The sequence below is a fragment of the Vulpes vulpes genome, chromosome 15 (genome assembly GCF_048418805.1).
Source record: "Vulpes vulpes isolate BD-2025 chromosome 15, VulVul3, whole genome shotgun sequence".
Classification (NCBI taxonomy): Eukaryota; Metazoa; Chordata; class Mammalia; order Carnivora; family Canidae; genus Vulpes; species Vulpes vulpes.
The window spans coordinates 31,608,305-31,634,895 of NC_132794.1; the positions used below are offsets into that span (position 1 = coordinate 31,608,305).

At 36.2% G+C, this 26,591-nt stretch overlaps 1 protein-coding gene and 1 pseudogene across 18 annotated transcripts in view; one reads left to right on the top strand and one right to left on the bottom strand.

The window, feature by feature from the left end:
• The window catches only part of ROBO1 (roundabout guidance receptor 1), a 1,128,624-nt gene that overhangs the window by 704,778 nt on the left and 397,255 nt on the right, over positions 1–26,591 (bottom strand). The window lies entirely within an intron of this gene.
• Positions 6,401–15,397, top strand: LOC140595768 (B-cell CLL/lymphoma 7 protein family member C pseudogene; annotated as a pseudogene).

A 26,591-nucleotide genomic window follows, 5' to 3' on the forward strand; every position in this document is an offset into this window, starting at 1 on the left:
AAGCAGATTCCCCGCCCAGTTCAGGAGCCCATCATGGGGCTTGATCTCAGGAACCTGAGATCATGACCTGAGCTGAAATCAAGAATTGGATGCTTACTGACTGAGCCATCCAGGTGCTCCTCAAATTTATATTTCTATTCAGTTCTCAACTGAACTCCACCATGTGATGTGCAATGAAAAATCTGACACCCATTTGCATGGTTAATAGTCATCCCAAGTTAATGATATTCAACAACAACCCTGATTTTGTATCCCTGCAGCCTTCTCTTCTCAGTAATAGGCAACTCTACTCTTCTTGCCATGTAGGCCCCAAACTCTGAAACCTTGACTCATCTCTCTCACCCTATATACAATCTTCTATTCGGCAACAAAATGATTGAGTATATCTTCAAAAGGTGCCTAGATTCTTCAAAGCTCTTGCTCTTTCTACTACTACCACTCTCTCACTTGGTGGTTTAGCACAATAACCTATGAATAGTTCTTTCTGCTTCCATCCCTGTTCCTCTTCCATCTCTTCTCAACATGGCAGAAACAGTGAGCATCTTTAAATGCAAGTCAGCTCATAATACTCTTCTGCTTCAAGTGTGTTTCACTGTAAGTGAAAACAAAAATGCTGTAATAGACCATAAGGCCCTACTTGAACCTCCCCAGGCTCTTATATCTCTGACTTCATATGCCTTTTCTTCCTTTTACTCATTCTTCTCTAGCCACTGTGGCCTCCTTACTTTTCTTTTTTTTTTTTTCCTTACTTTTCTACCAAAGCGTCAGGAACACACCCATGTGCCACAGTCTTCACACTCATTGGAGAACATGTGGCTCACTCTCTCTCCACCTGTATGCATGTGCTCGGTTGTCTTATTCCCTGGTCAACAAATATGGAATTACAACCTAATCTTACTATCCCTAGGGACATCCCCATTTCTCTTTTCTGGTTTATTTTTCTCTTGGGCACTTACAAGCATCTGGCCTACTATATGTTGCTTTTTTACTTTTGTACTGCTCATATTCTCCCACTAAAATGTTAAGGTTTTTGAGGGCCAACATCTTTGTCTCTTTATTGCTGTACCTTTGATCAGTGCCCATGCTCAATCTCTAGAAGGCACTCAGAAAATATCTGTTATTTAAGTGAATAAAGTTCACAACTTGTATAGTTATTTAAGGAACATATCTTGATTCCCTGTTTTGTGTCTTTACCACTGTAATCTCTCTCCGTCTAGAATATATGTTGCTCTTGGCTTACTTTAAATTCTCTCCAATGACTTTGGTCTTCTAGTTTCTTGATTCCCTACATCTTGCGCACCCTCTTCCCACTTGGCACGTTGGGCAGCCTGTTTGCTCTCCTGGCCTTGCATGAAGTCACTTGCTGTCCCACCACCCAATGTCTATTCCTTGAGTTTCTTGACGCCAATTTACACAAGTCTGGCTGGACTTTTCCCCATTGCCTTAACGGACTTCTCTATCTTGCCTCTGGATGGACCCCAAAAGATAGGGGTCCTCCTGCCTCATCCCTAAAGCATGTTTGATTCCATTTCTCTGGTCTTTCCAGCCTACTCCACACTGTTGCAGTCTTCCCCAGCTATGCTGCAAGATCCAAGCCTGCAAAGTGCCTGATTCCTGCTTTTGCGATCTTTCTTTCACTTTCTCAGGTACAAGCCAGTTCAGGTGAACTTGGACTTTGGCCTGAATAAGGGAGGAGAGAACTTCTGGACCCCCAAAATTCATGTTACCAGGAACAGGCAAACGTGAGACCTCTGGATTCAAGGTAGGTAGGGCTGTGGGTTGTAGTTCTAAGAGTCTGACAGATTCCCTTGAGTGTGCACCTAATGGTGGTTTGTCTTCACCTCAAGAGAGAGAAAATCTCTCCTCTTAGGATGTTAAGATGAAAACTTCAGTCAGGAACATACCTTTGCACCACCTTTCACTATGCACTTCCTGTTTCTTGGAAGCTAGGAATGCAAAGTTGTTTTTTTCTTCCTCTTCTCTTTTCTCTGTTCTTCTTTCTCTTCTTTCTTTTTTTCTTTTCTTTTCTTTTTCTTAAAGGCCAGGTCTCTTGGATAAATATAGATACAAACGCTTTTCATGAAATCTGCAACGTGTTATAATTGAAGTGTGAACAGGAGGTATATTGGAGTTTGGCAGGAAAAGAAAAAGATATATGTACAAGCGTAAGATGGCTAGCAAAATCCTCATATTTCTGGGTGATGTCTGGAGTTCAGCATGGCTGATATAGAGTGAATACAGGGAAGTAATTAGACATAATACAAAAAGAGGGGCACCTGGGTGGCTCAGTCGGTTAAGCATATGCCTTTGGCTCAGGTCATGATCCCAGGAACCTAGGACTGAGTCCTGTGTCAGGCTCCCTGTTCAGCAGGGAGTCTGTTTTTCCCTCTCCCTCTGCTGCAACCCCTCCTGTGCACTCTCTCTCTCTAATAAATAAATATTTTTAAAAAGATAAAATGAACAAAGAGTTAGGCAGATTTGATTAGATAATTCCTAGAGAATCAAAAAAGGCTCTGAAGTATTTTTGAGGATGCACAGATTCCTTAGCAATTATATAAATGCAAGTAATATCATGATGTGATATCATAATGCACCCATTCAATTAATAAAATTTGGAGATAGGTAAACCCATTATTGTTGAGGGCATGATAAATCAGTAACTCATGAATTCCTAACACATAGAACCATCTGGAAATAAATCTGGGTGTACTGAATGGATTAGGTATGCATGCAGCACGTCATTGGAATGGAATCTTTAGTAGAAGTGCTTCGCTCCATAGGGTCAGGAAATGACTGCTTCGAACAGGCCAATAGTTGATCGGAAATAGCAGCTATGGCTACAAAATAATAAAACTAATGTCTATGCACTACCAAAACCCCTTCTGGGAAGGATGTTGATTAATTTGTATAAGCAACTGAGGCTTTGTTTTCTTGTTGCATTTCCACTGTACTTTGTTACCACATTCATTTCACATCTTAGGAATTATTACCTTCTTTTTCTCCATTCTCTCATTTCCTACTGGCTCTCTGATCTTCTTATCTTAGTGTAGTGTTTACTCCAATTACCACACTTATATCCAACTTTTAACCCATTTGTTTTTTAATACTTTGTTGTACAGACTTCGTTAAAATTCTGATAGATACTTTTATTGATGTAATTCTTTGTTTTTATAACTGGAAAAATAATATACCCTTCCTGTTTTATAATATTAGACGCTTCTTCTGTTATTTCTACCCATTGAAATTATAGTCTCGCTTGTTAATTTTTATTCAGTCAGCATAACAATTAGATGGAAAAATTAATCAGGGAAATTTTCCTAAAGTAGGTGAGCTGGGAAGAAATGTTTATTCCATGTTGGGGAAAATGAAAAGGAAAGCATTCCAACTGATGGGAAACTCAAAGGCATACCAATAAGCAGCATGGAAGAATGGAAAGTTGGCTAGATTTAGCTAGAAGGGAGAGTCAGTCTGTAGAGGGAAAAGATAAAATTAGAGAGGTACAAAAGTGCCAGTTGACAGAAGACCTTGAATTAAAAGCCAAGAGTTTAGAGCTGATATAGTAGGAGTAGCTGATTCTTGAGCAGGAAGGTGATGTGATAAAAATGGCATTTGCAGAAGATTATTTCAGCCACTTACAAAAGAATAATTGTAGCAAAAGGACACAGGAATTAGGATCCTAGCAAAGAAGTTATTGTAACCCTTGTTTGAAAAGAATCAGCCTGAAGTCACAGAAAAAAAAAAAAAAAGGCCAAAATGATGAATAAGTCAGATTCTATAAAGCAAGAGGTTTCAAATCTTGGTTACTGGCTCACCTATTTCAGAATCACCTGGAATGTTTGTTAAAATGTCATATTTCTATAATATATGCCCAAATTCTTTAATGTTATTATTTCCAGGGGAGGAATGGGAGCAAGTTCCCTACATGATTCTTTTTTTTTTTTTTCCACATGGAGGTTTGAGAAGTTCTGATCTAGAGGAAGAACTAAGAGAACATGGTAACGATACCTGATAACTATACATGGTAACTATACTTAGAGGGGAGAAAAGAGTACAATGAGTCCATGGCAGCCAGTCTAGGACTCAGGAAAACATGATAGAGCAATTAATAGAAAAATATTTAATAGATCTTATTATTTTGAGGAGTTTTAGGTTTCCAACAAAAGCGAGCAGAAGGTACACAGAGTTCAAATATACCCCCTGGCCCTACACATTCACAGCCTTCCTGCCCTGTTATTACACCCCACAGAGTGGTGCACTTGTTACAACTGGTGAGCCTATCTTGATATATCCTTATCATTTAAAACCCATAGGTGACATTGGTTTCACTCCTCATGTACATAATATGGGTTTGGAAAATTTTATGACATTTGTCCACCACTACAGTAACATACCAAGTAGGTTAGCCCCCCAAATTCTCTGCGCTTTGTTCATTCATTCTTTCATCCTCCTGAACTCCTAGCAACCACTCATATGTATATTGTCCCCAAAGCTTTGTTTTTTTCCAGAAGTCATATAGTTGAAATCATGCAGTACACAGCCTTATCAGATTGGCTTATTGAACTTAGTAATAAGCATTTAAGGATTGGTAGCTCATTTCTTTCTCTCTCTCTCTCTTTTTATTTTTTTGATAGTTCATTTCTTTTAGGTACTGAATAATATTCTATTGTCTGGATGTACTACAGTTTATTTATTAGTCACTTACAGAAGGACATCTTGGTTGCTTCCAAATTTTGGCAATTTAGAGTGAAGCTGCTATAAACATCCATGTACAGGATATATGTTTTCAACTCCTTTGGGTAAATACTAAGGAGCATGACTGCTGGATTACATGGTAAGAGTGTTTAGTTTTTTAAGAAACCACCAAGCTGTCCTCCACAGTGAATGTATCATTTTGCATTCCCACCAGCAATGAATTACAACATAAATTTAAAGCAAACTTCTATCCAAAAAAATAATAATAACCTTCTATCATAATAGAAATCATGATAGAAAAGCATTCATGGTAGAAAAGATGCAAAATTGTGTTGCCAATGTAACAGAATCAAAATGAACAAAAATCCTCACAGAAATAGACTTGAGATAATGAGAGACCTCGTGGGAGTTCAATGTTAAACACAAAATTTTGAAAATACTGCACTATTGATGACATCTGCAACTGTTAAATACCGGATGTTGCTTTACACAAAAATATAGGGTCTAAGACATAGGTGTCCCCACATTAAGTGGTGGAAAGAAGTGTCAGAAGACGTAATGTTTTTTTTTTCCCCAAACTTGACTTGGGACAGTGAAACCTTGGAATGCTTATAAAAATTCCATATTCCCAGGTCTCAATCAGAACTGACTCAGAATATCTAGGAGAAAAAAATGCAGGAATTGGTATTTGGCAAGTTTTTTATGATTGCTCAGAGGCTTATTGTTTCCTAATGAGATTCATAATTCTATAATACTCCACAGAGGGTTGGCTGTGGTATATACAGGTGTAAAATACAGACCTGTTTCTAGGCATGGCTAAATGACATTACATTAGGTGCAGATGGAAGTACTCTTCTAGATTTAAAGAACAGTGGCTCTCAGTCTGAGGTGATTTTGTCCCCCACAGGACAGTTAGTAATGACAGGAAACAATTTGATTGTTGAAATTGGGGTAGAGGGAAGTATTAGTTGCATCTCTGGGTACAATGCAGTGATGCTGCTAAACATCCCACAATGCAAAGGACAGCCCTCATCTTCCCACATCAAAGGATTATCGGCCCAATACATTGATAGTAATAAGACAGAAACCATAAAATAAAAAGTAACAATAGTTAAATGCAGTATGTGAATCTAGTTTGGATTATAATTTAAAATTTTTTAAAAAATAACATTGGTAGCAGCTATTAAAGACCTTCTCAGGACACTTTTGGGCCATCGTGCATGGGCTAGACTACATAATAAAATTGATATTTTTCTAAGGTGTGATCTTAATATGGTTAGAAAAATGAATGCCTTTCTTTAAGTTACGCATGTTGAAGTCTGAACCTAGTTTCAAATGATAGAGCAAAGAAAACAATGTACACACATATGCATATATATCTTTGAAGAGTGATGATATAATTGTAAAATATTAACAAATTTTAATATAGGAATAGGAAGATAAATGTTCATTTATTGTTCTATCAGTTTCTCGGTATGTTTGAAATTTGGTCATAAAATAAAAGTTGTGGTAAGTGCTATTCTAAGTATTTTAACAATGTATATTTGGGATTTGGGCCAGTTGGTTCCTTAGGATTTGTTTGATCCTGAAATCGTCCTTGATCGCCATCTTTCTACTTCTTGAGACCATTCCCCCTACTTCCTATTCTTAGTCATTTAAAGTCCCTGAGAGGCATTTCCTCACTGAAACAGAGGCTTAAGCAGTTGACATGCGACTCAATGAAGAATCTGACAGGTAAGCCCTGTCTTCTTTAATTTCACTTCTCTTCTCTCTTTGTGTTGTGTAGATGACTTTTGCTCTCAGGGGGCAACAATTCCTGACTGTCTCACTAGAGCGAAGTCTTTCACTTTGGCTGTTGGGTCTAATTACCCTGCGTGGTACCTCTGAATGGGAGGCAACTCAATGGTTTTCAAAACCTGTCCCTTCAGGCACACAAAATAGGAAGAGATAAAGACCCACGCTGTTTTGCTTTCACTGGAGTTATCTAAACCATACCTTAGCCACTTCCTAATCGTGAGATGATAACTCGAGTGACCGCATTCCGACTGTGGTAAGGCTGTAGCTCTCTGGCTGTCTCCTTGCCCTGCTATGCATTCCAGGACCATCAGCAATTTCCCTGAAGCAGTTCTTTAAAGTTTGGACAGTTTATAAGATGCTTCCACTTTTATTAAGGTTACTATTGTTTTTTTCACTATTGTCAAACATCTACAAATATTTTTCAGTGTTTCATTGTGCCTTGTGTACTTGTGCACTTTGTAGATACTTGATGACTTAATATGGCATTGGTTTGAAATATGGGAGATCCTACAACTAGCCAGAATACTAAATATTAAATGCTATCTAGTATTAAAAACTAGCCAGAATACTAAAATATTAACGAGAGGTTCAGATGGGAGGGGTTCATTTGTCAAGAATAATTTTTGAGAAGTGTTTAATTCAAGTCAGTTTCATATTCCCCAAATCCTAGATAAATAGATGCACTGATATAAAGTTACTGAATTTACTTTCTTGTCTTTGATGTTAATGGCTATATGTTGGTTACTATTTATATTCATTGAGAAATGCAGTCATTTGATTTTTAAGTTAAAATCATACTACATTTCTACAACATAGGGCTGACGGTGGCTTAATGAAAGTGGCTTCTGATGATGACAAAACTATGGATCTATCTTTCTGACCAGAACTAAGGACTCTCTAAATGCTGTTTTCTCATAGTTTCAATCTCTTAGAGGTCTGAAACCTCAGTGGGATGAAGAGAAATATATTGGGACTGCTTTTGAATTCTGCTGTTATGATGATGTAGGAAATTATGTCTTAAACACGCAGGCTGGCTCTCAGTTTCATTTTATAAGTTTTATCAAAACCTAAAGCGCTTTTTTAAAGTGCTTTTTTCCCCCAAAAGTCCTATTTCTTTCTCTTATGTCTGAACACATATACTTTGAACAGTAGTCTACATAAATGCTTAGCATCTAAGTGAATATTTCTAGACTTTATTTTTTTCTGTGTGAGATCAAATCATTTCTCAGAAGTTTTACAATGTTATGTGAACATCAACTTTCCAAATGAAGCCTGACTCTTTAAATAAAATTTCCTAAATTAAAAAGGTTCCAATGTAAAGCTTTATTTCCTAAAAAGAGCTACACAAATATGTTCACCATTTTAGATCACTGAGGCATATCATTTAAAAATTATCATTTTGCAAAATGAAACATATTCTAGAATCACATGCATATTTACTGTACTAATGATTATTCTGAATAATTATTCAGAAAGAAGAGCTGGGTTACACTTTATAGTTAGAGTTGAAACAGTTTTCTAATAGATACTTTGTGGCTATGATAATTATGAAATTTCAATTTTAGACAGTCAAAATACTCAATTTAATTTAATGTTTTCTTGGAATTCAGAATATGGTGATGAGTGAAAAAAAATTCCACAAAATAGTATGTAGTTTTTTTTTAACATCAAAAGTATGTGTAGATACATATAGTTTTATAGATAAATAGATAGAGACAAACACACAGAAATCTGGAAAGAAGTATACTGCAAACTTTAACAATATTTATATTCAAGTATTGATAATACAGAAAAGTTGAATGGGTATTTTAATTCTTCCTTTGTGTTCAGTTTTATTTTCTAAATATTTCAATAAACACACATTAAACAATAAAAAGTGTGTTTGCCTTAAAAGACACTGAACACTCACACTGCTTGATATTAGGATTCTGTGGAAAACCCAAACTTCTCTAATATGTCAGCATGTTTGTTGGACTTAAAATATTTCTGGTGACAGTCAAGATCAAGTATTAGCTTGCATGCAGCAGAGCCTAAATTATCCTCTCAACAAACTGTACCAGATAATGATGACATAATAGCAAAAGAGTATCTTCTGGTCACCAAATTAATAAAGGATTTAACTTCTAAGTGACATCAGACATGTCAAATAATTTCAATATATTCAACTATAGACAATAAATGGCAACATAGTATTATTAGCAAAAACATTTTGGAACCCTTGTGGAGGAGACAAGGTAAGAGATTATCCTGCCAACAGGTGAACTTTGAGATATGCATAGATAATAACACAAACACCAGAAACATGTTTTATCCTGCCCATAATGACAATAAATTGGGTTAAAATTAAAATGTATGCATTTAGGGGATCCCTGGGTGGCGCAGCGGTTTGGCGCCTGCCTTTGGCCCAGGGCGCGATCCTGGAGACCCGGGATCGAATCCCACGTCGGGCTCCCGGTGCATGGAGCCTGCTTCTCCCTCTGCCTGTGTCTCTGCCTCTCTCTCTATCTCTCTGTGACTATCATAAATAAATTAAAAAAAAAATTTAAAAAAAATGTATGCATTTATTTCCACTTCTTACTTCTGAGGTAAAATTTTCCTTCTAAACATCCAGTTTCATTTTGTTTTGTTTTTTTGAGGTAGGCAGGGCAGATAAGAAACACAACTGTGTAGAAAGTGTCATAAGTATGCACAAAGTAATTTGGGGACGGAGGACTAGTAAAGTGATTGTTGGGATTTGGAGAAGGCATCCCTTTGGAGGTCATATTTGTGACGGATTTTGAATTATAAACAGTTTTGTATCTTTAATGGCAACAATACAGGCAGGCATTTGGCTGACACTATATGGTATGCTTGTCAGCAAACATTACCAGTGAGTCATATATTTTATGTATTTGAGGGGGAAGGGACAAATACTTTAGAAATTTCATGTGTGTATGGCAAAGCTAATGTTTGTATGTTTCCTCCCCTTCCCAAAGGGACAGAACTCAGGAAACTTATAATCAAAGTTCCAAGTTTCTGCTCCAAAATAGACCTGGTTATAAATGAATAATAATTCAATTTAAGACCCCAAAGTTTCATTGGGAAAATAATATCGATTGGGTCTAAATATTAACATTCCACAGCTTTAATAACATCCAAACAACATACTATATAGCACAAAAGTTGGTGACCAACCTAACTAGATCTCTGTCTTGATTTCCTTTTTTCAGACTCTGATTCTACTTGAGAAAGGAACACTGAAAAATCTTTGAAGGGAAAGTAAAACATATGTGGTATTTTAGCATAAGAATTCACGAGTTACAGATTTGTTTCATCTATGCCTGAGGTCTAATAAAAGTGATAGAGTCACAAAGTGGTAAGAAGCCCATGAAGATAAGCTAGAAGTAAATGCTTGTTCATATTCATGAGGATATTGAGGCCCAGAGAGAATTTCAGTAACTTCTTTACCAGACATAGCATTAGCCAAATGTTCATCCAGGTTCAGCATTTCAGTAATAGTTGGAAACTTTAATACTTTACTTTCTATAATGGACAGTCAACTAGTAAGAAAATTAACAAGAAAATAGGAGACTTTGGGGCATCTGGGTGACTCAGTAGGTTAAGCATCTGCCTTCAGCTCAGGTCATGATCCCAGGGTCCTGAGATCCTGCCCCACATTAGGCTCCCTGCTCAGTGGGGAGTCTGCTTGTCCCTGTCCTGCTGCCCCTCCTCCTGCTTGTGCTCTCTTTGTCACTCTCTCAAATAAAAAAGAATTAATAAAAAGAAAATAGGAGACTTGAATATCACTACAAACCAACTGAAACTAATAGACACCTATAGAATACTCAACAGTAAAATTATATATATTCTTCTCAAGTGTAAATGAAACTTTTTTTAGGATCAACCATATGCTAGGCATAAAACAAACCTCATTAATGTAGAAAAAGAATAATGATAAAATGAGGCATGTCTTCCAATCATAATGGAATAAAAGTAGAAAACACTAACAAAAAGAAACCTGGGAAATGCATAATTATGTGGAAATTATACAACACTTCTAAATTACCAGTGGGTCAAAGAAGAAATCACAGGAGAAATCAGAAAATACTTTGAGAGGAATAAAAATAAAGGTACACATTATAATAAAACTTATGGAGTTTAGCTAAAGTAATTCTCAGAGGAAAATGAAATTTTATATCTATAGATGCTTATATTTATAGAGAATACATATTAAATATATATAAATACACAGATATAAACACATACACAGAGGCAGCAAGATCTCAAATTAATGATAACCCTTCTACCTAAGACAGAGGAAAAAGAAGAGCAAAGTAAACATAAAGCAAACAGAAGGAAATAAATAATTAATATTGAAGTGTAAATTACTGAACTAGAGAAGAGGAAAAAAATAGAGAAAAATCAATGAAACCAAAAGCTGATTCTTTGGAAATCAATTGATAGACCTTTAGCCACACAATTGATAGACCTTTAGCCAAACTGACCAAAAGGAGAGGTAGGGTGGGAGTAGGGAGGGAAGAAGAAAGAGAGAAGACTCCAATTACTAAAATCAGAAGTATAAGAGAAGACAGTGCTACCAAGCACTAAAAAAGTTAAAATTGTAGAATATATGCTTGTATATTAAGTAACTTCGATGAAATGGATGCAGGCCTAAGATGACACACTATTAAAACTGACTTAAGAAGAAACATAATTTTACTTGTAAAGAGACTAAATTAGAAAATTTAAAAAGCTCTCCAAAGGGTCCAAGCCCAGATGGCCTCCTTGGGAAATTCTAACAAACCTGTTTTTTTAAAGGTTTTATTTATTTATTTATTCATGAGAGACACACAGAGAGAGGCAGAGACATAGATAGAGGGAGAGGCAGGCTCTCTGGGAGGAGCCAGATGTGCAACCATGATCACCTATATAGACAAAGAAAAAGTATTTGAAAAAATTCAGCACCTTTCCATGATATACATACATACATACATACATACATACGTACGTACGTACAATAGGAATAGAAAAGAGTTTCCTCAAACTGATGAAGGACATCTACAAAAATTCCACATCATGATTACTGGTGAAAGGCTGAGTCCTTTCTGCCTAAGATTAGAAAAAAGATACACATCTGTTCCCTTCACTTCTATTCAACACTGTGCTGGAGATTCCAGCCAGGACATCTAGGTAAGAAAAAGAAATCAAAGGCATCAGTATCAAAAAGGAAGATACAAAATTATCCTATTTATAGTTGATATGATCTCTTATATGAAAATCCTGAGCAATTCACTAAAAGATTATTAGAACTAAGTCAGCTTAGTAAGGCTGCAGAGTACAAGAACAATATACAAAAATCAGTTCTGTTCCTATACAATTACAATAAGTAATCCAAAAATGAAATAATGAAAATTCCATTTACATCAAAAAATAAACTCAAATACATTTAACAAAAGGAGTGCAAAATTTATACTGGGGAAACTACAAAATATTGTTAAAAGAAATGAAAGAACATTTAAATAAGTGGAAAAACCATCTCATATCCATGGGTCTAAAGATCTAATACTGTTAAGATACCAATATTCTACAAAACAGAAGATCAGAGGAGAGGAGAGGAAAAAATAAAACACAATGATTATCAGAAAGGGAGACAAACCATAAAAGACTTAACTGGGAAAAAACCTGAGTGTTACTGGAGGGGAGATGGGGGGGGATGCGATAAGTGGGTGATGGACATTAAGGAGGGCTCCTGATGTAATGAGTACTGGGTATTACATAAGACTGATGAATCACTGACCTCTACCTCTGAAACCAACAATACATCGCATGTTAATTACTTGCATTAAAAAAAGAAAAAAGAAAAAAGAAATATACATGTCTACTGCGCACATATGCGCACCCCTGTGCAAAATAGCAATACTCTCCAAATTGATCTACAGATTCAATGCAATCCCTATTAGAATCCCAGCTGGCTTCTTTGTAGAAACTGGCAAGCTAACTTAAAAATACACGTGGATTACAAGGAATTGAAGAGAAACAGAATAACTTTGTAAAGGAACAAAATTGGAAGCTTCGTATTTCCAAATTTTAAAACTTATGATGTGCAACTATAATCAGGACAGTATAGTAGTGAGTAATGGATAGGTGAGGCTAGGTAGGGAAAGAGGTAGGGGGTGAAGTGGCTATGGTCACCCAGGGGCCTATGTAACCAGGCTCACAGAAATCCCAGATGTAGAGAAATAGACATGATACCTACAAGAGTACTTTGTTTGTTCTCAAGATAAATACGAGTCCACCATGTTTGTTCTAAATATAGACATGGGGGGATTCCTGGGTGGCTCAGCGGTTTCGCGCCTGCCTTTGGCCCAGGGCGTGATCCTGGAGTTCTAGGATCGAGTCCCACGTCGGGCTCCCTGCATGGAGCCTGCTTCTCCCTCTGCCTGTCTCTCTGCCTCCCTCTCTCTCTCTCTCTCCTCTCTCTCTCTCATGAATAAATAAATCTTTAAAAAAATAAATAAATATAGACAGGATATTGATAAGAAATTTACCAAGTTCCCTGGTCAGTTTCCTACAAAAAAAAGACCCACCATAAAAGCCCTTAATGACAACCTATTCGGAACTCTTATACTAGAGGGCTCTTTTTTCCTTTCTGTTCTCACCTTCACTTAATAAACTTTCACTTCACCTCCCCCTTTTTTCGGGAAGACTCTGTGAGATAAGAAGCCTGAAATCCTGCAACAGTAGTGACATAAGATAGATTGATAAATAGAATCAGGAGTTCAAAAATAAATCCATGTGTCTTTGGCCACCCAATTTTCAACAAGGGTACCAAGACTGTTCAACAGGGAAAGAAATTTTTTAAATAAATACTGCTGAGACTTTTCTATATTCAAATGCAAAAGAATTACATTAGACCCTTATCCTACAGTATATACAAAATTAAAAATAAATCAAAGACCTAAATATAAAAGCTAAAACTATACAACTTTTAGAAGAAACACAGTGGAGAAACTACATGACTTCAGATTTTACCATGGAGTCTTGGATATGACAAAGGTGTAAGCAACAAAAAATGATTATAATGGAAAATAAAGACAATAATAAGTGGTGGGGATACAGAAAAATTAGATTCTTCATACACTGTAGTGGGCAAACAAAATGGTATAGTCATCTTGAGCATCCTGGCAGTTCTCCAAAATTTAAACATCGAGGTTTGACTCAGCAACTCTTCTCCCAAGAAAAATGCCCACACGAAATCTTGTACACAAGTTTTCACTGCACCTTTATTCACAATTCCAACGAGGGAAACAACCCACGCTATCAACAGACATATGGTATATCCATGTAATGGAATATTAATTTGCCATAAAAAGGAACAAAATACAGGGGCATCTGGGTGGCTCAGTTGTTAGGCCACTGACTCTTGATTTTGGATCAGGTCATTATTTCCAGTTCCCTGCTCAGCAGAAAATATGCTGGAGATTGTCTCTCTCCCTCTCCTTACTCAACTCCCACCCTACCCCCAGCGCACATCATCATCCTTTCTCTCCAAAATAAATAATACTTAAAAAGAAAAAAAAAAAGAACCAAGTACAGATACACATTACAATATGGATGAACCTTGAAACCTAAGAGAAAGAATGCTAAGAGAAATAAATTCTAAGAGAAAGAAAGATGCCACACACACACACCCAAAACCTATATAAGACTGAATTTATATGAAATATCCAGAATAGGCAATTCTATGGAGACGGGAAGTAGATCACTGATTATTCAGGGCTGGTGATATCAGAAAACAGATGCGCAATAACTAAAGGACACAGGAATTTTTTTTGAAGCGATGAAAATGTTCTAAATTGAACAAGGTATAGTTGTACATGAGTATTCTAAAAACCACTGAAAACTATACACTTCAGATGGGTGAAGTGCAAAGGCATGTGAATTTCATCTCAAAAAAACTCATAAAAATGCTGTTCCAGGCCTCTACCAGACAAATGTAAACTGCGGCTAAATAAAACAATTTTGCTTTGTAGTTTTATATTGCCTCTCGCATTTCAAATATATTACTTCAAGTGATCTCAGAGACAACAGGGAGAAGTAAAATCGAACGTAGATAAAGTAGTTTCAGGAGCCACCGATGGTCACTCACCTTTGCGGACTGGTTTACTTTCCAAGATCCACGGCGGCCTCCAGGAGGCACAGCAGGTGGGCGCGGGGCCTGAGGCCGAGGGCCCAGGGGTGCAGCAGCGCAGGCCTGGCCACGTCCGGCCCCACAGCATGCGAGCCAAGGCCCGGGGCCCGGCCAAGGATGACCTCAAGACGCTGATGGCCACCTTCGAGGTCTGGCGATGGGGGAAACGCTGGGTGACTGTGGGCGCCACTTCCCTTCATATGGGTGTTCAAATGGGTGTCGGTGGTGGATCCCCAGGAGGAGGAGCGACGAAGGGGAGGTGGCAGGGCGGAGAGATCCCGAGGCCGGGGGCCTCCGGGCTGGGGTGCCCGTCACTGAGGGAGGTGGCCTTCTCATCCTCAGTGATGAGAACAGTAGCCAGACTTTCCTTCCATTCAGAAGGCTCCCGTGCAAAAGTGCACTGAACCCCACCCTGGGGACATCCCCTACCCAGCTGCCCTGTGTCACCTGCTGGACCACCGAAGAGGTCCTTTAGGGTTCTCAGCCCCCAAGGGTGGGCCAAGAGAGAGATCCTGGGGAGCATAACCGTAGGCAGCAGTGATGAACTCCCAATGCTGACCAAGTACTGCTGGAGGCTGAGGCCAGGAACCTTATCCCATCTTTGAACCAGTGTCAACTGTCCTGGAAGTAACCCGGGTTGACAGAGAGAACTCATCGCATCTGCCCAAATGTACCCAACCTCTGAGCTGGCCTGCCAGTCCTGATGCCCCAGTCATCACTTTGGCTTTTTACAAATAAAGGCCTTTTTGTAAAAAATAAACAAATAATAAAGTAAAATAAATAAAAAAAATAAAAGAGCAACTGTATAAATTAATATTCTTTTAAATGTCAAAATCTCATTTGAATTTAAATCGCCTATGTAGTGGATAGTAATTAAGCAGCCCATAGATTTCTGGCTATGCTTCCCACATTAAGCAAAATCCTTTTTGTTGTTGCTGGTTTTAATTTGTCTGTTTGATTCTGAGTAATGGTAAAGTGAAAGCCAAAAAGAGATTTTACTTTTACAAAATTGAGTTTTTGGTTCCTTTCGGTTCTTAATTATTTTAGGATAGTTCTTTCCATATAAGAGTTTTGGTGAGTATTCATTTCACTCCTGTTCAATTCAGCTGTTTGAATACCAGGTCTATTTTTATGACATCTTCACTTATTTTTCAATGAAAGACAAAGCTATGTAAAAGCTAACAAACGATCCAGTGATTATTTCTAATTAAAGGGATTTGATTTAAGAAAAAAAAAAACTGGTGGGAAATTAAAAGGAGAGTATGGTGTGCCCTTTTCATGCATGTTTGTACTAGTTCCCATTGCTGGGAAAATGATTTAAAGTATAGTATGTGCAACCTGTTTTTCTGGTAATTACAAATGAAGACATATGTCTTTGCAACAAGAAGAAGCCAGCTACCATTTTAAGCATTCCTCTGCCCCTACTGAGTTAATTCCAACACACAAAAATACCAACAAAGGTAATTGTGAACAGAGCATCCTCCTGCTAAATCTTCCTTTTGCTGAACTTCTTCCTTTTGAATTGCGAGACTGTTAAATAGAAATGGAAGTATCCCATTAAATTGTTAGGTTTACTTTCCTTTAATACTCAAATCATGCCAGAAAGTCATAGGGGGGAAAAAAAAAACAGTGTCTAGACAAATTATATTTTCCTTTTCTGTTCTCTTGCCTTTACCATGCAATTCATCAACTAAAAAGATTTATGGATGCTTCTTGCTTATAAATTTGACAGATTAATTTCACATTTATACACATTTTAAATTCAAATACATGGAACATAACTATAACACATATTGAAGAGAACTGAAGCTATTTCTAAATTAGTCAATCTACTGATGGTGTACTATGTAGAAAGAGTTAAAAGGATCAATATTAACTTTTCAACTTGTCCCACTGAATAACGTTGACTCTTTAGTAATAAGTAGGCAGTTTGCTTTACTGATAAGCTATTTTCCTAAGTGTCTACTTAGTAAAAGTATGAGAAAAAAAAGTGTGAGACCAAAGCAAAAGTACACTGAAACAATTTAACTAACTGAATGTGTTATTTTATGGTTAGACTGTAGCATTCAGTATTCTCCAAACATTTAGCTAGTTGATATTAGATATGAAGTACTGTTCTGACACCTTGAGATAAATTGTTAAGGATTTAGTGGGAAAGACAGACAAATTGCTAGGTTATGTGAGAAATGCTATAGTAGACACATGACTAAAGCAGTCAAAAGGAGGAAAAAAAATAATTCTGACTAGTTGAATCTGAAAGAATTAATTTCACAGAGAAGAATATGCAAGCATACATATCACACATCAATGCACACATGCACACAAAATAATCCCAGTATGAGAAACCATACTTGGAGTAGTCATGGGATCGCTTACTCTGTTATGAAGCAATGGGAAGGGCAATATGGTTGTTATCTGATGATCTTTTACCTGCTTAAATCCTCTATTCCCCAAGTGTGTGGACACAGAAGTGCTAGGGTAAAGGCAGGGGTTTCTTTTATACCCAGTTAAAAAAATCCTGATTTATTCAGTCAATAGGAGGTTCTTAGAAGTTTTAGGGAGAGGGCAATGGTGGCAGTGTGGGGGATGTACCAGAAGTTAGGTCCCAAAGAAATAAAAAATAACTTTTTGTCATAGTCTAGGAAAAAGCACTACAATACATACCACTGCTGCTGCCACAACCTCTACTTTCTACTGTCACTACTATGACTATAACCACCACTGCTACCACCCCCACCACTATTGGATAGAATTTATTGAGTACTAACCATATACCAAGGACTCCTTTACACTTTCAACATGTACAGTCAGACTTGATCCTCACCACAGTTTATATGGCAAAAAGAATCATAGGGAACAGTCAGAACTTCGTATTTTCCCCACTCATTACTGCACTCTGTGCTGCAGCTTAATCTCATCCAGATATGTAGGCTCTTGCCTTCTTCATCGTTATCTCAATCAACTCCTGATCTTTTCTTCTCGGTTCTCTTCCAAAGGCCTGATTTAACATCTGTACTGTTCTCATACCAGTATCCTTGATCACTTTGCATCTCTATCATTCCACAGGAGCTGCTTAGTAGAAATCCAGCATTAGATCAGTGCTATATCCCACATCTCTGCTTTACAATTATATAGCTGAGGACTCTGGATTGTATCATTTAATATGTTGACTGGCACAATAACAATTCAGGGTTTCCAATCATAGCAGTGCTTTCAGCACCACTGACCACCCTTTATAGATTCTTCATCAGCTCCACCTCTTGCTATGGCTTACTGTGGCTATTTTGACACATTTGCCACAACTCACGAGTCATCTGTTCCAACAGGTAATGGTCACCATTGCAACAGAATGAATTTTTGAGTCACTGGTATCTAGATCTTAGTGGAAAGTGTGTGAAGGAATGGAATCACCATTTTCAAAAGTGTATTTTATTTTCAAAAACACTACCCACAAATAGGATTTCCATAAATACCACCTGTCAGGGTTCCAGTTCTATACTTAAGTCTAAGAACTCAGAAAATCCATTTCCCATTCATACAACATCCACAGTATTTAAATTTGTATTTAATGGAGAGAAGACATTTCAGAAGAAATGCTCACAAAATTAATCTTTTGACCTCAGATTTAAACCACTGTTAGACATAATTCAGTAATAGAGTAGATCTTAATACAAAGACCTAACATCTTTTAGAAATACATCAGATGCTTTTATGAAAGTGCAGACATCCCCCTCTTGGTATTCACCTTATTATTTTTAGCATAGGCTTTTCAACCTCCTTGAGGTTTAGTCCTTCTTAAGAATATAAGACTCATAAAAAAAAAAAAAAAAAAAAAGCTGACAGGAGAGTAGTCACCTAAAGTAAATCTATTTTTCATTGTAGATCTCTAGGAGGCTCATGATTCAGTATCACCCAACTTTTTAACCTCTCATGTCACTGCTTCTACTCTGTCATTTATGTCCTTGTATTTACTGATATCTGAATTTGCCACTATTTTTCTAATTGTGACATTTCAGACCAGTCAGTATACTGGTCTGTAGGTTTGTCTTTCCATTTGTCAAGGAAAGCAATGACCAGAAGAGAGTTTCAGGGCATTCAGGGTAGGTTCATCAGACTAACCAGAATATGAGAATTTCTTAGAAAACTAGAGCTAATAGAATTTTTCAAGACCCCCTCTAGCTGCAACCTGGCTTCAGGCCATATTTTTTTTTTTCTGGATTAATACAAAATGCCTTCTTCCTAGGTACTTTCAAATTTGGCCAAAAGGAACTGACTCTTTTTCTTATGTATTCACATGAGCTGAGCAATCAGGAAGACATAATATGATGGTGGATCTGTTAAACTTTTGGATTCATTAATTTTTCCCTTTTATACTTGCTTCTGAAGAAATTTGTCTCCATGATCAATATAGGATCAAACATTAAATAGAAGGAATGAGGAATTGTACCTTAAAAGTTTAAGAAAATTAAAAAAATAAATAAAAATTTAAGAAAATTCTTTAACCTAAAGAATAACTTTCAAACACATGTTCTATTTTTTTTTTCTTTTCTTGTCTCTAGCAGGTAGTGAAAGTACATACCTAAATGATGTTACTTTGGGTTTAAAAAGGTTTGACAATAACCTTTCAGAACCCACCAGTTTGTAAATCAAGAGGCTTCTATAAATACTTACAGGGCAAACAAGTCATATACAGGACATATACTCAATGAGCAACTGCAATATATGTTTCATGGCAGAGAGTTAATGGAAATGCCTCAGGTATTAAGCTAAAAAGTGCATCATTATGTCAATTAAAAACATTAATTGTGGTAATTACAAGGAGATCATAGTTTATACAGAATTTAGTTATAATTTATACAATTATCCTCAGTTATACAGAAAAAATAATGAAGCTGTTTATCTAAAGTATTTACCTAACTGAAAATTGCAACTACTGAGAGGCTACATTTACACAGTCAAAATACCAATTTGAACGAGACTTGCCATAAGCCTGTTTGTAAGGTAAGGAATTCCCCGAGGACAAGGTGGTTTGGAGAGAATACAAGACTTCTAAAAACACAACATATTGCCAAATCAGATTCCTTAATTTTTACTTTGTTTGAAATGAGTCTCATTTAAGTGTAATTGCTAACATCTAGCATTAACCTCCTCTGGCTGGGGAGCCAGAAGGCATTTCTGTACATATAAAATATGAGAGATGGTTCCTGATTTTCTGAAACTGAATAAGTGGATTCAGTTCAATTTACAGACTATCGCAAGCAAAAATAAAACAAAAAATGAAGAGGAGGAGATAGCATTCTACATACAAACTTTTTTGGTTTCTTCTTTGCGTTCACAGAGCAAATCTAAATAAGATTAGAGTTTGTTTGCTGGTGTGTTTTTGTGGTTTCAAATATTGGTTTTGAGCAGTCTCTAGAACAGATTTCCTTTGTGTGATCTTGGTCAAATTGGCTATTCTCTTTGACTCAGTTCATCTGTAAAATGTGATTGTGAAAATAATACCATCCATATGGACATTATGAAGTTGAGTTTTTTAATACTGTAAAACACTAAGAATAGTGTTTGGCACAAACCAAGCACTACGTAAGTGCCCACTATTATTATTGGTACAAGAAAATGAAGTACAATTCAAGAGTAAGTATTAGCCATCAGGGGTCCAAACGAATAAGTAAAGGTCAGAGAAAAGATTCTACTTGACTACAGTCTCTCTCTACTTTGCATCTAGTTTCAGAAGACTAATATCCCAAAGGGGTCATAATTGGTATCCTAGAAACATCTGAAGCCAGTTGTGCTTTGTGATTGGGAAAGCTCCCCATAATTTTCCAGTTCTCCAGATAATACTTTCTCTTCCTGTAAATCTGTCCTGGGATTTCAACACATACATTGGAATCCAAGGTGTGTCTGGGTGTGCTTTAGTTATACTTTCCCATGACAGAAGCCTCACTATGTATTTAAGAGTACTTGCATATTTGAGACTTAGATTCCACTTCAAGAAAGGAGACAAACTTCAGAAATGTAGGAATTTAAATAAAATATCTTCTTTTCTCCAACTTGGCCTATAATTTTTAGGATGGAATAATGGTCTTCCTACATTTGGAAAGGCACAAGTTACTATATAATATTACAACCACTCACACATTTTGCCATTATAAGTCAGTAATGTATTGCACTAACATTATTTTGCTGCTTTCAATAATTTTTTGGCCATGTAAATTGAAAAATACTAAAAAAAAAAAATACTGGAAGTTCTGACATGGTTAAACATCAAGCTAGAGCCCTTTCTCCCCCCTACAAATATCTACTTATATATCAATGAATGGCTATTTAAAATGTATTTCTTCAGACACCAGTAATATCATCCTCTATGTTATTGTAAGATTACCTCTTTACTTATCTGTGCTAAGTTAATTATAAAAATGCTTGCAGTGAGCAAACATTTTGCTTGCCTAGTCAGCATCTTAAACTAGATTAATCTTCTAGCAACACTTAATAGAAACTAAATCACACATCAACATGCTATAACAATATAACGATGACAGAGCAAATGAACCACTCAATTAACTCTGATAAATATCAAAAACATACTTTGCTCCTATAATTCATAAAGTCAAAATAAGCCTTTCCACTTTATTTCTGCATTTAATAAATGGCTAAATTCTGAAAAGTAAATATCAAGAAATGTATTTTGTGTACACAGTTTTTTAAAAAGCTACTTAATTCAATAATTGGTTAGGGTTGCCTGGGTGCTTGGTCGGTTAAGTGTCCCACTCTTCATTTTGGCTTAGGTCATGATCTTAGGGTTGTGAGATTAAGCCCCATGTTGGACTCCTTGCTCAGCAGAGTCTACTTCAGACTCTCTCCCTCTCTCTCCCTCTGCCTGCCCCACATAGCTTGCTCTCTCTTCTTACATAAATAAATAAATCATTTAAAAAATTCAATAATTGGTTAAGCTTTCAGGCAAAGAACCATATTTGATATGTGACATCATATCACAAGTAATATCAACGGTCACAGAAAATATACCATCAGTCATTAAAATTATAAAGCTACTAATCATATACATACGTAATTTGAAGTTGGTTCAATTTTTCTGCCTATGAGTTGTTTCCAAACTAGTTCTGTTATTATTGTTTTGGTAGTTAATGTTGACCTTAATGCGAGGATTCTAATTATCAAATATCCATGATCCTGATGGTTCAAATGCCAGGTTTCTCACTTTTTGCCCACCCTACTAAGTAAACTATGAAAATGATTATTCAAGCCTCAGTTATTTTAATAAGCTAGAATTTGCCAGTTTTATTAATATTAATATATTTAGCATTAAAAGAAGATCCTAAAATTTTTTTTCTGTATCTGGGTGTGTGTGTCCGCATGCCAATTTTTTATTTACATTGTAGTTAGTTAGCATATAGTGTGATATTGGTTTCAGGAGTAGAATTTAGTGACTCATCGCTTACATATAACATTCAGTGCTCATCACAAACGACCTCCCTAACACCTATCACCCATTTAGCCTAAAAAATTCTTATCAACATGGTAATTTTTTTAATTAAGAAGCACATTATACTGGGGCTAGAAATACCAAGTTACCATCAGTCATGGCTTTTTGTTCTTCCAAGCGTACAATCCAACTCGGATGTGGCAACTATATATAATGATCTTAAATAGCACTATAAATTGGAATACTCTAAGAGACCTATAAATGGTAGGAGTGATGGCCTTCAGAGTAAGTGGATAGGGAGCCCACTGAGGGTTTCTAGAGTTGGTGATACTTGAGTTGAGACTGAAGGAACAGGGAAACTTTAATCAACAGATTAAAAAAAAGAAAGATAATTTCATGCAGACTGTGGAATACTCTTTGGATTCCATTTATGGCAGTGGAACCCAAGGCAATAGTATGAGATACTGTAAAATATGTGCTCTTTAAAAGTTTCGTTTGTAATCCAAACATTCCCAACTTCAGGTTTCAGTAAGTTTTAATTACTAAATTCTTCTTTTGCGAAGAGTTATTTCTTTATTTCCTCTTTTTTTTTTTTTTTTTAAGATTTTATTTATTTATACATGAGAGACAGAGAGAGGCAGAGACACAGGCAGAGGGAGAAGCAGTTTCCATGCAGGGAGCCTGATGTGGGACTTGATCCTTGGGACTCCAGGATCACACCCTGGGCCGAAGGCAGGCACCAAACTGCTGAGCCACCCAGGAATCCCAGTGAAGAGTTCTTTCTTAATTATGTAATATTGGCCCAACGTCTTGATGATTGTATGAGAATGTTAATCCTTTATACATGAAATACATTTACTTTTTAAAAACTTGTATAAATGGGATTTCTGAGCAAGTCTTAAATGACAATGAAAAAAGAAGAAGGAAAAAGACATGAAATATATTCTTGACTATCCATAAATGAATTCTCTGTGACCAATTTTCTATTGACTCCAGAAGCATGTGAAATAACTTAAAGAAGATTTTGTGTGTTTTTAAAATTGTTACCTCATTTTCCCCAAACTTGTCTCTATAAACTTTAATCCATGTGATTCTCAAAGTAAAAATATAGCAAAAATAAAATAAAAATAAATATAGCAAAAGTAAATTTATACAAATTGATAGCTCATCAACATTTAGAGCAGCTATATGTCTGCAACAGGACTGATGATACTACTACTACTACTACTACTACTACTACTACTACTAGCTTTCCCCTACTAAAGACTAAATTTCAATCATTTTACATGGATTTGATCAATTATCCCTCAAATGATCTCATATAACTTGGATACTCTTATAGTCACTATTATATAGTAAAAAAAAAAAAAACCCTGAAGCACAGCATTATAAGTAATTTGCTTTAGGTCACAGAGATAATGAGTAGAAATGCTGGGAGCAAGCTGGCTCCAGATTCCAGAGGGTTAAGCCATGGTGCAGGATATTTAAATACGATGATACTCTTGAATCAAACCTTCTCTTTGAAGACCAGTAGTTTTTATCTCTGGTTGCATCCCAGAGCAGTCTTTAGCCACTACAGATCGTCAAGCTTTCAATCAACAGTTTCTGATTCAATAAATAGATCTGTAGGGGAGATTGTATTTCTATCCTTTTAAGAAGCTCCACACGTAATTTTGATGCACACTTCCAGGGTTTCGAATCTTGACACAGATTCTTTCTTTAGTCTGAAGCATTGGGGTATCTAATGGACATGTCCTATCCTAAGCTAATTTGCTCTATCGTATTTGCCAGCCTTCATTACTCCACATGAGGGCAAATTAGGGTTGAACCAAGACAAATATTTCCAATATTTCTTTTGATATACTTTACAATGAATCTTAATTTGGAGGGGATAAATGTCTGTCATTTAAAAATAACATTTTCTTATTATGCATCTTCGTGTTAGATAAAAATTAACTTCCTATCTAAAAAGTAATCCCAATTAAACCAAAAATTCAGGCAAACAGGACAAAAGCAAACAATCATATAAAATTTGTTATAGGTAGTTAAAGGAGAAAAAGCAAACAAATATCTTCTCTAAAGAGAAGTTGATGGGCACACTTGCATAACTAGGGTCTATTAAATAACTCAAAATTTTAACTCCTGAATCAATAGTTACTTTAAAGTGGTAAAAAGGAATGGATAACGTTTTAGAAGATACTAATAAAAGACTGGGAATACTAAAAAATGTATAAGCGCAATGTCGAATTCTACTTTTTCTGCATATACTATAAAGTTGGAGGGATTAAAAATGTTAACTTTTTATGGTTGCTCTAAGTAATATCAGATGTTTGTGAATATTAAAACTCATTGTAAACTTAAAAGCTTATTAGTTAAGAAAGGTGATATAGTTCTTGATTAAAAAAAATAATTGTTCTCAATTAAGCAAATGTCCTTAGCAGCTTTCAAAGGCAAATCAGTGCCATCTAGTGGCAAGACCAGTTAACAGATTATTCTTTCATTCTTTTATTTGTTTTTCCTCGTTAACAGATTATCCTTCCTGATCAAGTTCCGTAGAGGGTAGGGATGCCTGGGTGGCTCATCCACTGAGCATCTGCCTTTGGCTCAGGTCATGATCCCGGGGTCCTGGCATCGAGTCCTGCATCAGGCTCCCCACAGGTAGCCTGCTTCTCCCTCTGCCTCTATGTGTCTTATGGGTAAATAAATAAAATCTTAAAAAAAAAAAATTCAGTAGAGGGTGCCAATGATAGAAATCTGTATTTTATATAAAACATATATACACACACATATATATGATCATATGTACATGTATATATACCATACACACATACATATATATATAGGTATGAATTTTAAAATGTAAATTTACTTCCTAAAGAGATTTAGTTCAGTGTATAATACTGAGACAAATATGCAATGCTTGCACCAAAGTTTAATATTTAGTGATTTAGTAAGGAATGAGGGGTTCTGTGTATCTAAAACATAAACAATCAGTATATGAAATATACAAGAAAGTAGCTTTATCAGACAAACAAGACTTTATATGGAGGAAGCTTCATCAGTTTTTTTAAAAAGTAAAATGAAGTATGTTCTCAGTGTCAAGAGTGTGCTCAAGGTTATCATATGTAGGATGGCTGATAATCCACAATAAAAAAATGACGATTTGTCTTTTCTGTTTCCTTATAGGAAAATATGCAGATGATCACTAAGATGATGATTATTATTTTTACCGTGAACTTAATATTGGGGCTTTCAACTTGTAAGTCAGAAGGATGAAGGGACTATTGAAAAATTTGATGGAATTTCAAACATAATATTTAAGTTGGAGAAGAGAAGCCACCCAACAAAATACCTGAAACCAAGAGACTTCATGCAAAGCTATATAATTTCTCTCACTGTGGATCCTGAGTAATAGATAAAAATGTATCCTATCCCTCTAGGAATGCTCATGAACTCTCTTACCACGAAGAAAAAAAGAATGGACTAGATGAAATTAAGTTTCCTTTCAAGCTTTAATTGTGTTAAAAGCCAAGTATCCTCCCTTATAATTCATCTTTTTGGTTTTGAGATAATATGCCTGTTTGACCCCACTGAAGTTCTGCCTTTTGTTAGTTCTCTTCCTGAGACTCCAATTAACTTTACAAAATTTCTCTTCAGTGAAGAAAATCTAGGCAAAAGGCTTAATTTAGCTAACAATGCCATAATATAAAAATCTCCATAGGAGCTTTTTCTGACCTATTCCAGGGACTCTGCCAACTCGAACGCCGTGATGATGAAAGAACTCTTCATAGCTCAGGAGATAAGGGGAAAAACCCATTGCATCAGATCCAATTGCTCTTAGGGGAATTCAAAAGAATCCAAAATAGTCTTAATGTCTAAAAAAAGCCACATTTTCTATCTAGAGACTAGGATCCAAAAGGGTACAGAAGGTTGACTTATCAGTGATGTAATTTTCTCAACCTGATGAGGAAGGCTTTTATATGTTCCAAATGAGCTACCAGAAAAGGGGAGAGCCATTCTTTTTCTCAGCCACTCAGAGGAAACAATGTGGTTATGTGAAACACAGAGCCATGAATAAGACACTCATGTGGCTCCTCTTGCCCCAGTCTTAACCATGATGACTTTTCTTGGTTTGCCTCTGAAACACAGAGGCAGATGCAATTTCTTTCCTTTTCAAAAAACACTCTCTCTAAAGAGTTAGGCCTTTTTTTCCCCTTTCTTGTCTTGTATTCAATGTGACCATGACATATAAAGAAAGAAATGTAGGAAACTGTGGTAATGCTGGCATTTTAACTTAGTAAGTGCACATTCCCTCACTGCTGATACCAATGATTTTATAACATTTCTGAAGCTACTTTTACGTGGACTATCTTCAGATTACACATGATGACTCGGGCACAAGTGAGGTTTACATGGTTTTGGTTACTCAACAAATCTTACCTGGAAGACCATATAAATAAAATGTGCATAGTTAAATCATACTGCTAATTC